Source organism: Labeo rohita, chromosome 5, assembly GCF_022985175.1.
Source record: "Labeo rohita strain BAU-BD-2019 chromosome 5, IGBB_LRoh.1.0, whole genome shotgun sequence".
NCBI lineage: Eukaryota > Metazoa > Chordata > Actinopteri > Cypriniformes > Cyprinidae > Labeo > Labeo rohita.
Genome location: NC_066873.1, coordinates 42,154,611 through 42,168,339, shown reverse-complemented (window position 1 = coordinate 42,168,339; position 13,729 = coordinate 42,154,611). Strand labels below are relative to the sequence as shown.

The window sequence follows — 13,729 nt, the reverse complement described above, 5'->3', positions numbered from 1 at the left end:
AAATAAAATGCATATAAAATATATATCATATATATGACAAAAGTACATACTGTACATAGTACTGCAACTATCAAATATCAAAATAAAAAACAAATTATTAAAATATTAGCATATAAATAATACTAACGCACACACTGATTATATTAAATCTTACAGCTTTGTCACTATGACAGTGTAATGTAATAAACACTAATAACAGACAGTAAAAATTGACATAAACAGCTTGTCAACTTCAAATACAAAAGTTATAACTGAAAAAATGTAATGTATAAAAAAAAGTTTTTTTTTAATCTAATTAAGCCATTTTATTTTCCAAAAACTAGCCTCATTAATATCCTTTATAATTGTCTTGCCATAACCTTGCTTTTTTTTTTTTTAAATAAAGAAAACAAGGCAAATACTATCAACTGAACTTAACTTGCATTAAACCAGGAATATTACAGTTCTTAACTTAACCTGACCGTTGACCCATTCATACTGATTTTTGGCCAGTTACAAATACGAAAGTTGCACATTATTGTATTTACAGGGTGATCAGCCTGTCACATGGAAATTTGTCACAATCACACCACATTTTAATAAGAATACAATGAGCTTGAGGGAGACAAAAGAGATGCTAAAACTTTCTCGGATAGAGGAAGCAGCACCAGTCTCCCTGTATGACACAAGCGAGCGGGTGTGCATGTGAAATGGATCTATACTGCAGCTCAGGGATGCATGATAAATGGGTTATGCAAGGGTTATCCGTCAGCAGTCCATAAGTTTATAAGTGCATACATGAGCAGACACACACATACACACACACAGCATTGATCACCAGCCTAGCCACTGAGACAGGAAGTAATGAAACTCAACTAACATAAGCACTTTCACAGACGTGAGCGCTGGAGTGGGGGTGTGGCAAACCGGAAAGGAGGTAAATCAATCTTAATAGCCAATCACGAACATATAAGAGCACAGCAGGGCATCTGTGCAACGTCCCATGCGATAACTAGATTACAGTTTCTGCAGCAAATGTGAATGGTGCTTACCTGTGCTATGATACTCACTGCTATGATACTAGGGTGTTAAATATACACTGCCGCTCAAAAGTTTGGGAATAGTAAGATTTTTAATGGTTTTTGAAGACGTTTCTTATGCTCATCAAGGCTGTGTTTTGATCAAAAATACAGAAAAAAAAAAAATGTAATATTGTGAAATATTATTACGATGTAAAACAAGTTTTTTTTCTATATTAATATACAATAAAATTTAATTTATATCTGTAATTAAAGTTGAATTTTCAGAATCATTACTCCAGTCTTTAGTGTCACATGATCCTTCAAAAATCATTCTAATATGCTGATTTATTATCAGTGTTGGAAACAGGTGTGCTGCTTCATTTTTTTTTGGAACCTGTGATACTTTTTTCTGGATCTTTGATCAATAAAAGGTTAAAAAGAACAGCATTTATTTAAAATATAAACGTTTTCTAACAATATACACTACTGATCAAAAGTTTGGGGTCAGTGAATTTTTATTCTTTCGTTTTTTGAATGAAATTAATACTTTTATTCACCAAGAATGTGTTAAATTAATAAAAAAGTGATAGCATAGATTTACATTGTTAGAAAAGATTTATATGTTGAATAAATTATGTTCTTTTTAACTTGTTATTCAAAAAATCCTGAAAAAAAAGAATCACAGGGTCTAAAAAAAGATTTGGCAGCACAATTGTTTCCAACATTGATAATTCTAATAATAAATCAGCATATTAGTCGGCGTCAATGGTCTTGTGGACCTTTCCCGATCCCGCCCCCTTCTCTCTCTCCCACTTCGCTTCCTGACCGCTATGATCTGTCCTATAATAATAAAGGCAAAAAGGCCAAAAATAAATCTAAAATAAATAAATAAATAAACAAATCAGCATATTAGAATGATTTCTGAAGGATCATGTGACACTTAAAACTGGAGTAACTGCTGATGAAAATTCAGTTTTGCATCACAGGAATAAATTGTATTTTAAAGTATATTAAAATAAAAACCATTATTTTATATTGTAATAACATTTTGCAATATTACTGTTTTTTCTGTATTTTTGATCAAATAAATGCAGCCTTGAAGAGCATAAGAGACTTCTGTTAAAAAAACATTACAAGTCTTACTGATCCCAAACTTTTGAGCGGTAGTGTACACACACTTTTATTCAAAAGTTTGGGGTCTTCAAGATTTTTTAAGTGTCTTTTATAATCACTTAGACTCAAAAAAGCTGCATTTATTTGTTAAAAAAGAAAAAAAAAACAACAACAATAAACATTGTGAAATATTATTTGAATTTAAAATAACCATTTTCGTTTTGAATATGTTTTAAAATGCAATTGTGATCAAAGCTGAATTTTCAGCATCATTACTCCAGTCTTCAGTGTTACAAGATCCTTCAGAAATCATTCTAACATGCTGATTGGCAAAAAGCATTTCTTTTTTCAAGATTCTTTAATGAATGCAAAAAATAGCATATGCTCTCGGAAACACATGTATAGTCATTTCTAGATTTTCTTTCTTTCATCTCTCTCCTAAAAGAGCGAAAATGGGTTTGTGGGTCGTAGAGATGCACGTTTTTACAGTATATTATGTGCAACGGTAGAAATGTGTCATTTCGATTTACCATTTATACCACAGAAGACATATTTGCACAGTTCACTATGAGTGAGCTGAACTGCTTTACATTGCACATGAGAACATCAAAGGAACATGAAAAGCATAGTTTAGTTTAGTTATTATAGAGTTCACCTGATGTGAGGGTCACAGGTAATGCATATATTGACCGCATAACCTAAAACATGACTGTTACAAATTCACATTCATTGTCAGAATTTCATTTACAACGAATAATATTTTATTATTTTGTTTCGTTATAAAGTATGACACTTAAGATCCTTTTTTTATGCATACTCGTCTTTTTATTTACATAAAAGGCAACAAATCAAGTGAGCTTTTGCTTCTAAAGTATCCATAAATAGACATGACCACATGGTTATTTAATATATAAACCACTTTTTCCACGTACAAAAGCAAAAAAAGTGATACAAACAGCTACCGTCACATAAAATTACTCATACCATGATATAAGATTTGGGTCATACCGCCCACCCGTAGTGGGTGGATTGCAGAGGGTATTTGGCTTTTGGACAATGTAAAAATGACTGACTTTTATGAGCGTGTGTGGTGTTTTATTCGGCTGGTTGCCAGATCTTTTCAGAGAGAGACAGTATAATATCTGACAGCCATTAATCATAAAGCGCTCCTGGGATTTAAATGGCTCAATTTCCTCTTGATCTATATCTCTTTTCAGCATGCGATAATATCAGCCCTGCAGACACCAGCAATCCCTCTGTCACTCACTTATACACGCACACACCTGGGTCAATGGGAGGTGTGTGTGATCGTATATTACCTGAGGAATGTGCCGTGATAACATTATTTCCTGCATGATAAATCACTCTGATGAACCTGAAGCCTTTATAGACTCGCTAAACTCCGGATTGGAGATCTCATGCTCTCAAATGCTTTTAATCTGTAGCTTTGTCAATTAGGGTTCAAGAAAGCTCCTGGGTCTAGCAGTACTACGGCTGATCCCATAGGAAATGGGATATCTCACTGATATCTCAATTGCTTCTCACAGACAACAATGAGATTACAGAGAGAGCATATTGAGAAGTCATTCCAAACTCCAAACTGTAATTTTTTTCTTTCACAAAATAAGATGTTTTGAAAAATGTGGGCTTTTACCGTATGGACAGAAAAAAAAAAAAAAAAAACAGACATGTTTGGTTTATTTACATTTAACACTCCATAAAACATTTTATGTTTGAGATTGGCACAACTAGAAAAATTGATATTCATTCTAAAAATGTTCCAAGACGCGAAACGCGAAAGTAAGCATAGGGGCTAGACTTCCAGTTCCAGTTCAAAGAGAAATAACGAGAATAACAACATGCAGTGAACGATAAAACTTTTGCACTACAAATCAGCGTGTTCATAATTAAAGAGCAGGTCATATGGGTTTTCAAAAAATTTTGCCGTTTGTAACGTAGCTATCCTTCAATGTAAAAAGTCTGCAAAGGTGTTAACCAAAAAAAGTGCATGACAAAGATTTTGTCTCACAAAAGAAAGAGTCGACACAGAGCAGCCTTAACGAGTCATTATATTTTGGAATCTTCTGCCTGTTACCACTAAGTTGCAAAACATTTGCATAATACTGCCTTCCCACAAAATACGTTAATGTATTTACATTGTGTCGAGAAGATGCTGTGTTCTGCACTGTCAAAGCAAATTTGTTTTGTTTTCATTACCAAAAGAGGTTCAAATTAATTTTTTTCCATGACATCACAGCAGTAGAATTTGAACCTTTTGTTGTGCTTGTCATTTTACCGAGGATTGCTTCTCTAATCTTCGCTTGTATCTTCATTGGCTTCTAATCTTCTTTATTTGGACTAACAAGTCTCCGAACCACCATCTGTTGTTTGTGCTAATATGTGATGTAAACCTAGTGTAGCGTTAGGTTTCCAGGTAAACCACGATATTACTGTCTTACTGAAATAGTTCTGATAATTTGCTGTGAACCCACTATTTCCTAAGAATGTGTCGATTAATGTAGACTGTCATTCTAATTACTTTATGTAATAAAGAATTTAGACATATATTGGTTTACAAACTGTTTTTCATCAGTTAGTCACATGACCACTCAGCTAATCCATCCATATTGCTTTGTTAAGTGTTTACAGTTTTATGTCATTATTTTAAAGGAGAAGTTCACTTCCAGAATAAAAATTAGATAATTTACTCACCCCTTTGTCATCCAAGATGTTCATGTCTTTCTTTCTTCAGTCATAAAGAAATTATGTTTCTTGAGGAAGACATTTTAGGAGGTATCTCCATATAGTGGACTTCAATGGTGCCCCCTAAGTTTGAACTTCCAAAATACAGTTTAAATGCAGCTTCAAAGGGCTCTAAACGATTGGTCATTTACGAAACAAATTGACAATTTATATACTTTTTTAACCTCAAATGCTCATCTTGTCTCGTCTCTGCAATGCACATGCACATGCATAGTCTGTGTAATCTGGGTCAGGGTAGATTGACAAACTCCCATCTTGTTTTCTTCTTTAACGTCAAAATCATCCTACATACAAGGGCGTTTGATCTTCTTTGCATGTTCACTTTGTAAACACTGGGTCGGTACTTTTGCAGCAATGTAGGATGATTTTGAAGTTGGGAAAGAAAATGAGATGGGAGTTTTCTGACATAACTGTATTGACGCGGAAAAAAAAGAGTTCACATAGGCCTACATAAGACCAGTTTGAGGTTAAAAAGTATATAAATTGTCAATTTGTTTTGAAAATGACCGATCATTTCGCTAGATAAAACCTTTCTTCCTTGGCTGGAATCATTTGGAGCCATTTGAAGCTCCATTCAAACTGCATTTTGGAAGTTCAAACTTGGGGGCACTGTTGAAATCCACTATATGGAGATAATTCCTGAAATGTTTTCCTCAAGAAGCATAATTTCTTATCAACTGAAGAAAGAAAGACATGAACATCTTGGATGACAAGAGGGTCAATTATCTGTAAATTTTTGTTCTGGAAGTGAACTTCTCCTTTAGGATCAGATTGGAGCACTATATTTTTGTTTTGGTGCATGCTTTGTCAATGGTTGCCAGGTTTTCACAACAAAACCCGCCCAATTTCTACTCAAAACTAGCCCTAAACTAACCAATCGCATTTCGAGGGGGGGTCCGCTGTTAAAAATGCACAAGTGTGAAAAATACACGTTTTTTTCATTCATAATCCAGGGGCTAAATATGACGTTATTGGAGTTGCTTCAACCTGTCACTTAATTTGGATTGCGATATGCACTAGTGAATATTGAAACAAAAAAAACGGTTTAAATATGAATCCTGCATGTTCCGTTTGCCTCTGTATATATGAATGGCAGAGACGCGGTTTTGTTTACTACACAAAACGTGACGCTCGCGGTGATTTTCGGCCTCTGCGTCTCACTATATGATGACATGAACACAACTTAATCTTGCTGTGTGAGTCAATTCAAGTAAATTTTACCGATTTATTTGAGAAAACTAGCATCATATCATACTGTATACAAACAGAAACTAAACAGCAACCGTCGAAATGAAAGTACAGTTTAACATATAACAGAAATATATAAGTCTTGTATTACTTTTGTACAGTTAGATGTAGGTCTTTATGTATTCCTATTTCTGCCAAATTTAAATGAAACAATTAAATGATAAAAATAAATACTACAAGATTAAAGAACTTAATTGTGGAAAACAAATCCTACAATTATTATTAAACTTTTAAACTGAATATTCACACAATTTTTCTTCATGTTTTAACAGTAAAACAGTAAGTTTGTTTGGCCAAAAAATAAAAGGGTTTATTTTTCATTTGATAAATCCAAAAAAATGTAATGCCTTCTTTTGATTATCAGAAAAATTGAAGCACACAAGAATTTCTGAAGAAAAAAAGAAAAAGATTGTAGAGCCCTATTGTCTAAAATGTTGAAATTGAGAATTTTGGGACTTTTTTCACTGAAATAAATGTTTTCGTTATTACCCAGAGTACAGCCTGCGTCATGAGAACAGCACTGTTTATTTAATTTGTAATAAATCTTTGTTCTGTTGTATTTATTTGTGCCATTGCTTGTAATTAGTTTATTTGTTCTTATTTTATTACTGACTGCTGACTTGTCTTTAATAATGTTTGAACTTTATATTAGTTTGGCTAGTAGTTTAGCTGTGGTATTGAATTTGGAATAATTGTGAATTTCACTGGTTATCTCTGGGCCAGCAGAAAAAAAAAAATCTTAGCTTAGAGCCCTAGTGTTCAATGCGTTGTACTGGGAGAAATGTAATTTTGAATATTTCCTTCAGCCCTGTTTGTGCAAAACATTCCTCACCTACTTCTCAGTGTTATTAGTGGTCAGCAGTTGTATCTTTAGGCCTCATGAGTCATAATCCATCTGAAGAATCAATACTCACCTTTCTGATATAAGAACGTCCCATAACCAGCCAGCAGCCAATCAGAATACAGATCACCTGTGAAGAGAAAATACACAATTAAATACACCCAAATCCACACACCTTCCAAATATACTAAACAAATATATTAACATATGAACACCAGCACAACAATAAATATTGAACTTTAGGGCCTGATACTTCATGACTCAAATGATGCAATCAACATTGCATAAACTTGAATATTTGTGTGTATTAATGTGAGCAGTGGTGTCAGGGCGAGGTTGAGACTAATGGAGCTCAAACAGAGACTCCCTTTGAGTCACACATACACACAACCACACACTTAAATACACACAGCATGCCTGTATTATATTCAGCTAGTCGTATTATAGCATGCTAAACCCAAAGGAAAAGAAAAATCTAAAAAAATCTAAATGGCTAGAAACAGTGTCTACAGTTTTGTTGACTTTGCACATTGGCAGTACAGTGAGTTTTGTTAATTTTAACACAAGTGTTTTTTGTCTATTTATTTATTTTTCGATCTGGCATGCTTGCAGCAAGCAGCAACCTCCCGTTCTCTCTACTGAAACCAACACGGAAGTGACTTAAATTGCAATTCATCGACTGGCTACTAGAGACTGGCTTCAAAAGGGAGTCAATCCCACTTGAGTGACAGGTGGATTTCAGCAACCAGCTCCACCCACATCTCGCCTCTTTGCCCATTTTCGATTATCCGGGAGTGACGTGCAGTGATGCGATTCCAAGATGGCGACAACCGACTCCCGCCCACTAAGATTTTCAAAAATGCTCTTCAGAAACCTACGGGTGACATCACGGACACTAAGTCCATATTTCTTTCAGTCTATGGCTTGCCGTGAGGACAACTTTATTAATTCAAACAGATGCATTGGAGTCATGACAACTTTGCACACTTGCACTTCAAACAGCTTTCCGATGTTATGGTTATCTAAAAACTAAAACTATTAAAAAATGTTTTGGTAATTAAAATGCAACTGAAGTAAAATAATATATAAATATTGGATTAAAAACTTGGACTGAACTTAAATGGAAATTTAAAAAATTGCCTTGACAGCTAACTGAAATAAGTTGAAGAAATGGAAGTTATGATAATACTGACTGTATATATTTCCAAGTAAAATGGCTTATCGACAGTGTTGTTTTTTGTTAACAATATTAGAAATTGTTTCCATTAATTTTAATTAAGCTGAAATAAAATAAAATCGAAATACTAGATAACGTGAAAAGCTTAAAATAAGATGGAATAAATAAATAAAAGTGAAAATAAATAAACTGAAATGAAGCTAAAAGTGAAATAAATAAGCTGAAGTACTAAAATTGTTGGAACTAAATGGAATATTATTATTTTTTTTAATTCAAAACAAATAAAATATAAAAAAAATATACTGTTTAATTATTTAAAAGGCAAATAAAAATGACAAAAGCACATAACTAAAATTAAAATAAAAACTGAAAAATATAAAAATAAAAAAAAGTTTTAAAAAAATTATATAAAATAAAACTATTATATAGAATTATTTAAAAAGCTATTTAAAAAAAATGGTAAAAGCATGTAACTAAAATTAAAACATCAACTGTAAAAATAAATAAATAAATGTTACCTAAAAAATGATAAATAATATAATAGTATACAAATAATACTAAAATAACTGCTTGTTAAACAAGAAAAATAAAATAAAATGGATCTTGATTTTAAGATTGGATTGTAAAAAGTAAGAGTTGCATCAAAGACATCAAGTGAGTTATATCACAGGAAGAGCAAGTTATGACATTTTGATTTCATGTTGATTTTAGGCATTTTAGTTTTGTGCTTGCGCTGCAGACGGGGTGTACTACTACTCACACATTCCATCGCTCTCTCTCATACACACACTCACATCTGCTGTTCGACTCTGGCTGGTCGTTGAGTCTTTCCTGCCTAGTCCCATGACGAAAGGTGGGGGGTGAGGTAAGAATTGGACGCTTTATGCCATATGGTCACACACTCTCCAATGTGAACTCCACATAACACACACTGACACACAGCTGGACCTGATTAGTGCCTGTGTGTGTGTAAAAGCTCACATAGTTTCAGGTCTCTCTCTTTCTGTTCATCCGTGACATTGGACCTACAGTCATATTAGTGAACTTGTTTTGATATCACACAACAGAAACGGTACTGTTGTAAAATGCTACTGCGCACAACAACACATAGCCTTAAAAACAACATTTACATGCAACCGATTAAGGACGGGTCAGGGTGATCAAATGGTCAGTTAGTAAGGCTTCTTTGTATTTCATTTTAAGTGAAATATTTATAGCAACAGGCATGATTTAAAAGAAAGCTGTTTAATGAAGATTTCAGTGTGTTATCAGAGATACTGTCTCTAAATTTTTGCAACAAATGCATCAATTTCAACTATAAATTTCAAGATAAACGTCCAACTTTGTTATGTTATACATGCAATGCCATGTAAACGCATGCAAACGAACAAGGTCGAACGTTTACATACACCTTGCAGAATCTGCAAAATGTTAATTGTTTTACCAAAATAAGAGGGATCATACAAAATGCATGTTATTTTTTATTTAGTACTGACCTGAATAAGATATTTCACATAAAAGATGTTTACAGTCCACAAGAGAAAATAATAATTGAATTTATAAAAATGACCTTGTTTGAAAGTTTACATAAGCTTGATTTTTAATACTTTGTTGTTACTTGAATGATCCACAGCTGTGTGTGTGTGTGTGTGTGTGTGTGTGTGTTTTTGTTTGTTTGTTTTTTGTTTTCTTAGTGATAGTTGTTCATGAGTCCTTTGTTTGTCCTGAACAGTTAAACTGCCTGCTGTTCTTCAGAAAAATTCTTCAGGTCCCATAGGTCCCATGAAGGACTCACATGCAAAAATTACAGAAGGTTCAAACCCTCACTGATGCTTCAAAAGGATAAAACAATGCATTAAGAGCCAGGGGTGAAAACTTTTAAACAGAATGAAAATGTGTACATTTTTCTTATTTTGCCTGAATATATATATATATATATTTCATTTAATATTACTCTTTAGAAGCTACAGAAGATACTTACATGATCCCAGGAGACAAAATAAGCACAATTTATCCTGATTTTCGAATTCAAAATGATTTTACCCCCCGGCTCTTGTTGTTTTTCCTTCTGAAGCATCAGTGAGCGTTTGTTGAATATGAGTCCCTCAGTTGTCCTTAGTGTGAAAAGATGGATCCCAAAATTATACAGTCATTGTTGGACAGGGTTCAAATACACAAAAATGCTGAAGAACTAAAGAATTTGTGGGACCTGAAGGACTTTTCTGAAGAACAACGAGCAGTTTAACTGTTCAACTATCACTAATCAAAAAAACACAGCTGTGGATGATACAACACAGTATTAAGAATCAAGTGTATGTAAACTTTTAAAAGGGGTAATTTTTATAAATCCAACTATTATTTTCTCTTTTGTGGACTATATGTAAACATCTTTTATGTGAAATATCTTATTCAGATAACATGCATTTTGTATAACTCCTCTTATGTTGGTAAAATAATTACCATTTTGCAGATTCTGTGAGGTGTATATAATCTTTTGAACTCAACTGTATTTGGATGTTATGTCACATTATGCAACATGTTTGTTTATTTGTGCCTTGCCCCATTTTAGGTCCATATCCCAAGTTAAAAATAGCTTTAAGATGCATCTTGAGACCTCTGAATTCTGTTGAATTCTGTCCAGCTGACGTTGTTATTTTTAACTAAGATTAAAACTATTAAAATCATTTCCATTACCTAAGACAAAGTTGAAATAAAATGAAATGTAAATATTAGATAAAAAAAAAAACTTGCCATTACAACTAAGCTGAAGTACTAAAATTATTCAAACTAAAACTAAAATACAAATAAATAAAAATAACATGTAAATATAGAATAATTATAAAAAATAAAAGCTAATACAAAATATTAATAAATACTATAATAATATAAAATGTTGTGAACACAAGAACTATGAGAAAGATCTTTGAAAAACATGTCTGATCAGACAGGGGTAAGGCAGATCAATCAACTAGTCCATAATAAAAATATGTCGTACTTACATAACTACAACCAATACATCTAGTACTATATTTTGATGTACGCTAAAGGTGATTGTTTAACATGTTTTAACGGTCTTGGAAACAAACAAATGCTAACTTATGTGCAACACAGTAATATTTACTTTGCTAAACACTGATGACATTGTATAAAGTATGCTTCAGCCAACAATTGTTGCTTGTGTTCATGGACCAAATGGTTCATAAAAGTCAAAAATCAAGTGTCTAATGGACACAAACAGTCTGATTCCCCCATTATCCCAAGAGAAAGCCGCTCGTGTAGGGATTACCCTCTAAGTGCTGAAAGAGTAGAGGCTATCAAGATAATGTGAGTTAACTCCTTATCAGAGCAGTTAAAAGTTTCTGTCGCTGTATCATATTCCCAGCAGACGTGTCCTGAACACCCTATATCATGACCAAATCAGCAGTGCAAACCCATCCAGTGTGTTAAAGGAATATTCTGGTTTCAGTGGTTCAAGCTGAGCTGAATCGACAGCATTTTTGGCATATTGTTGATTACCGCAGAAAATTAATTTCCACTTGTCCCTACAAATCTGGGTTACAGCAAATCACCCACAGTGTGAGTGAGCATAGCCAATCTGTAAATGTTAAAATACACAGTTTCAACAGTATAGCCACAAAAAACAAACAATATGCAAACACAATGTTAATTAAAAAAATAAATAAATAAAAAAAAGAAACTATTTTACTTTTCTTTATAAAGTTAACTTTGTTGCAATGATGATGCAACACTATAAACCATAAAATGACTGTAAAATATTTTTTAAACAGCCCTACAGCTTGAAATTATTGCAATAAAAATAATTTACTAACCTACTTTTCTCTGTACAGTTAACGCTATATCACATTTTACAGCTGATCATGACAATGCAACACCGCAAACCCTAAAATGACTGTAAAAACAATGATTTAAACAGCTTTACATTCTCAAATTGAGGTAAGTTGGAAAAAGAATGTAAGTATTTTAATAAAATTATAAGCTTGGAGGCGGGGCTATATGTTTGTCCGTGCAATGGCAGATGTTTATGGGAAACGTGTTTGAAAAAATGCATTATTTCCAATACTGTGACAGAAATTGGACAATTCCCTTTATATATATATATATATATATATAATAAGTATAACTACAATATCATGCAATCCAAGTGTATATGACAAGAAGGCAATCTTCAATTTGTTCTCTAACAAAAATGTACCGTGGAGATACAATATAGTACTATGCTGTGTCAGATGTTAATACCATGGTATTTTGATATACAACATGGTAGTCTACAAGGCAATCCAAAGAGTACAAATGACCATGGTACCCATCCAAAAACATGGTAGTAAATTATTTTTAATGCATTTTAACATCGTACTGAATAATGTTAGAAGGTCTAAACTAAACAGAAATACTGAAAAAGTGTTGATATCACAAAAAAACTGCATGTTAACACAACGTTAATTAAAGAAAACTTCATCTAATTTACAAATTTACTTGATGATGCAACACCATAAACCATAAAATGACAATAAAATGATTATTTAAACAGCTTTACATTGTCAAATTGAAGTAAGTAAGAAAAAAAATATAATAAAAATATAATTTTGGAGGCGGGACTATATGTTTGTCCGTCCAATGGCAGACAAATTTACAAATTTACTTGATGATGCAACACCATAAACCATAAAATGACTATAAAATGATTATTTAAACAGCTTTACATTGTCAAATTGAAGTAGGTAAGAAAAAAGTATAATAAAAATATAATTTTGGAGGCGGGACTATATGTTTGTCTGTCCAATGGCAGACATTTACAGGAAATGTGTTTGAAAACATGCATTATTTCTAATTCAGTGACACAGAAATTGGAAAATTCAGCTTTTTTTAAAAAAAAAAAGGTACTACAAATTGTAACTCCAAAATCATGGACAAATTGGAAAATCATGACAAGGACCATGGTACATACAAAAATACATGGTAGTAAATTGGTTTTACGCATTTTAACATTGTACTGAATAATGTTAGAAGGTCTAGACTTTACAAAAATACTGAACAAGTGTTGGTTTCACAAAAAACATGTACTATATAACAATTATTTATCATGGCAACCGTCAAGGTTATCCTAAAATACCACAGTTACTACAGTTAAAGCTTCTACTAGACTTGTAATTCATAGTAAATGTATAACAGATCTCTTAAATGTGCTCTCTTAGGAATATACAGTACAACTGTAACTTCCTTCGGCGGAAATTTACCATGGTAAATGTTTGTAATCATGCACAGTGCTACCCAAAAAAAGCTAGTCTAACGAATCGTCATCAAAACACACCGATTTAACGTTACATTTTATTGAAATCAATCGCAGTTCTGTTAAAAGAGCAGATGTAACCATGAGACCGACCCCAATCACTTCCCACCGCTCAAAAAGACGTGACTGATTGGATTCTTACCCGTTCTGAAGTGAAAGTCTCCGTGAGGTCTTGCTAAAAGCTCCACAGACTCCGTGAGTCGGTGTGAATGATGTGTCAGTTCAACACAAATGTCTTCAGCGTTGGTCAACATCAGCAGCTCGAGACGCGCGGGAAC

General features: G+C 33.0%; 1 protein-coding gene across 3 annotated transcripts in view; it reads right to left on the bottom strand.

Moving 5' to 3' along the window:
* Positions 1 to 13,729, bottom strand: part of bmpr1ba (bone morphogenetic protein receptor, type IBa) — a 68,954-nt gene extending 55,225 nt beyond the window's left edge. For all 3 annotated transcript variants that reach the window (XM_051109275.1, XM_051109274.1, XM_051109276.1), the window contains exons 1-2: positions 13,594 to 13,729; positions 7,040 to 7,096 (exon numbers count right to left, since the gene is read on the bottom strand). The gene's annotated coding sequence lies outside the window, so the exon portion shown is untranslated. The remainder of the gene's footprint in view (positions 1 to 7,039; positions 7,097 to 13,593) is intronic.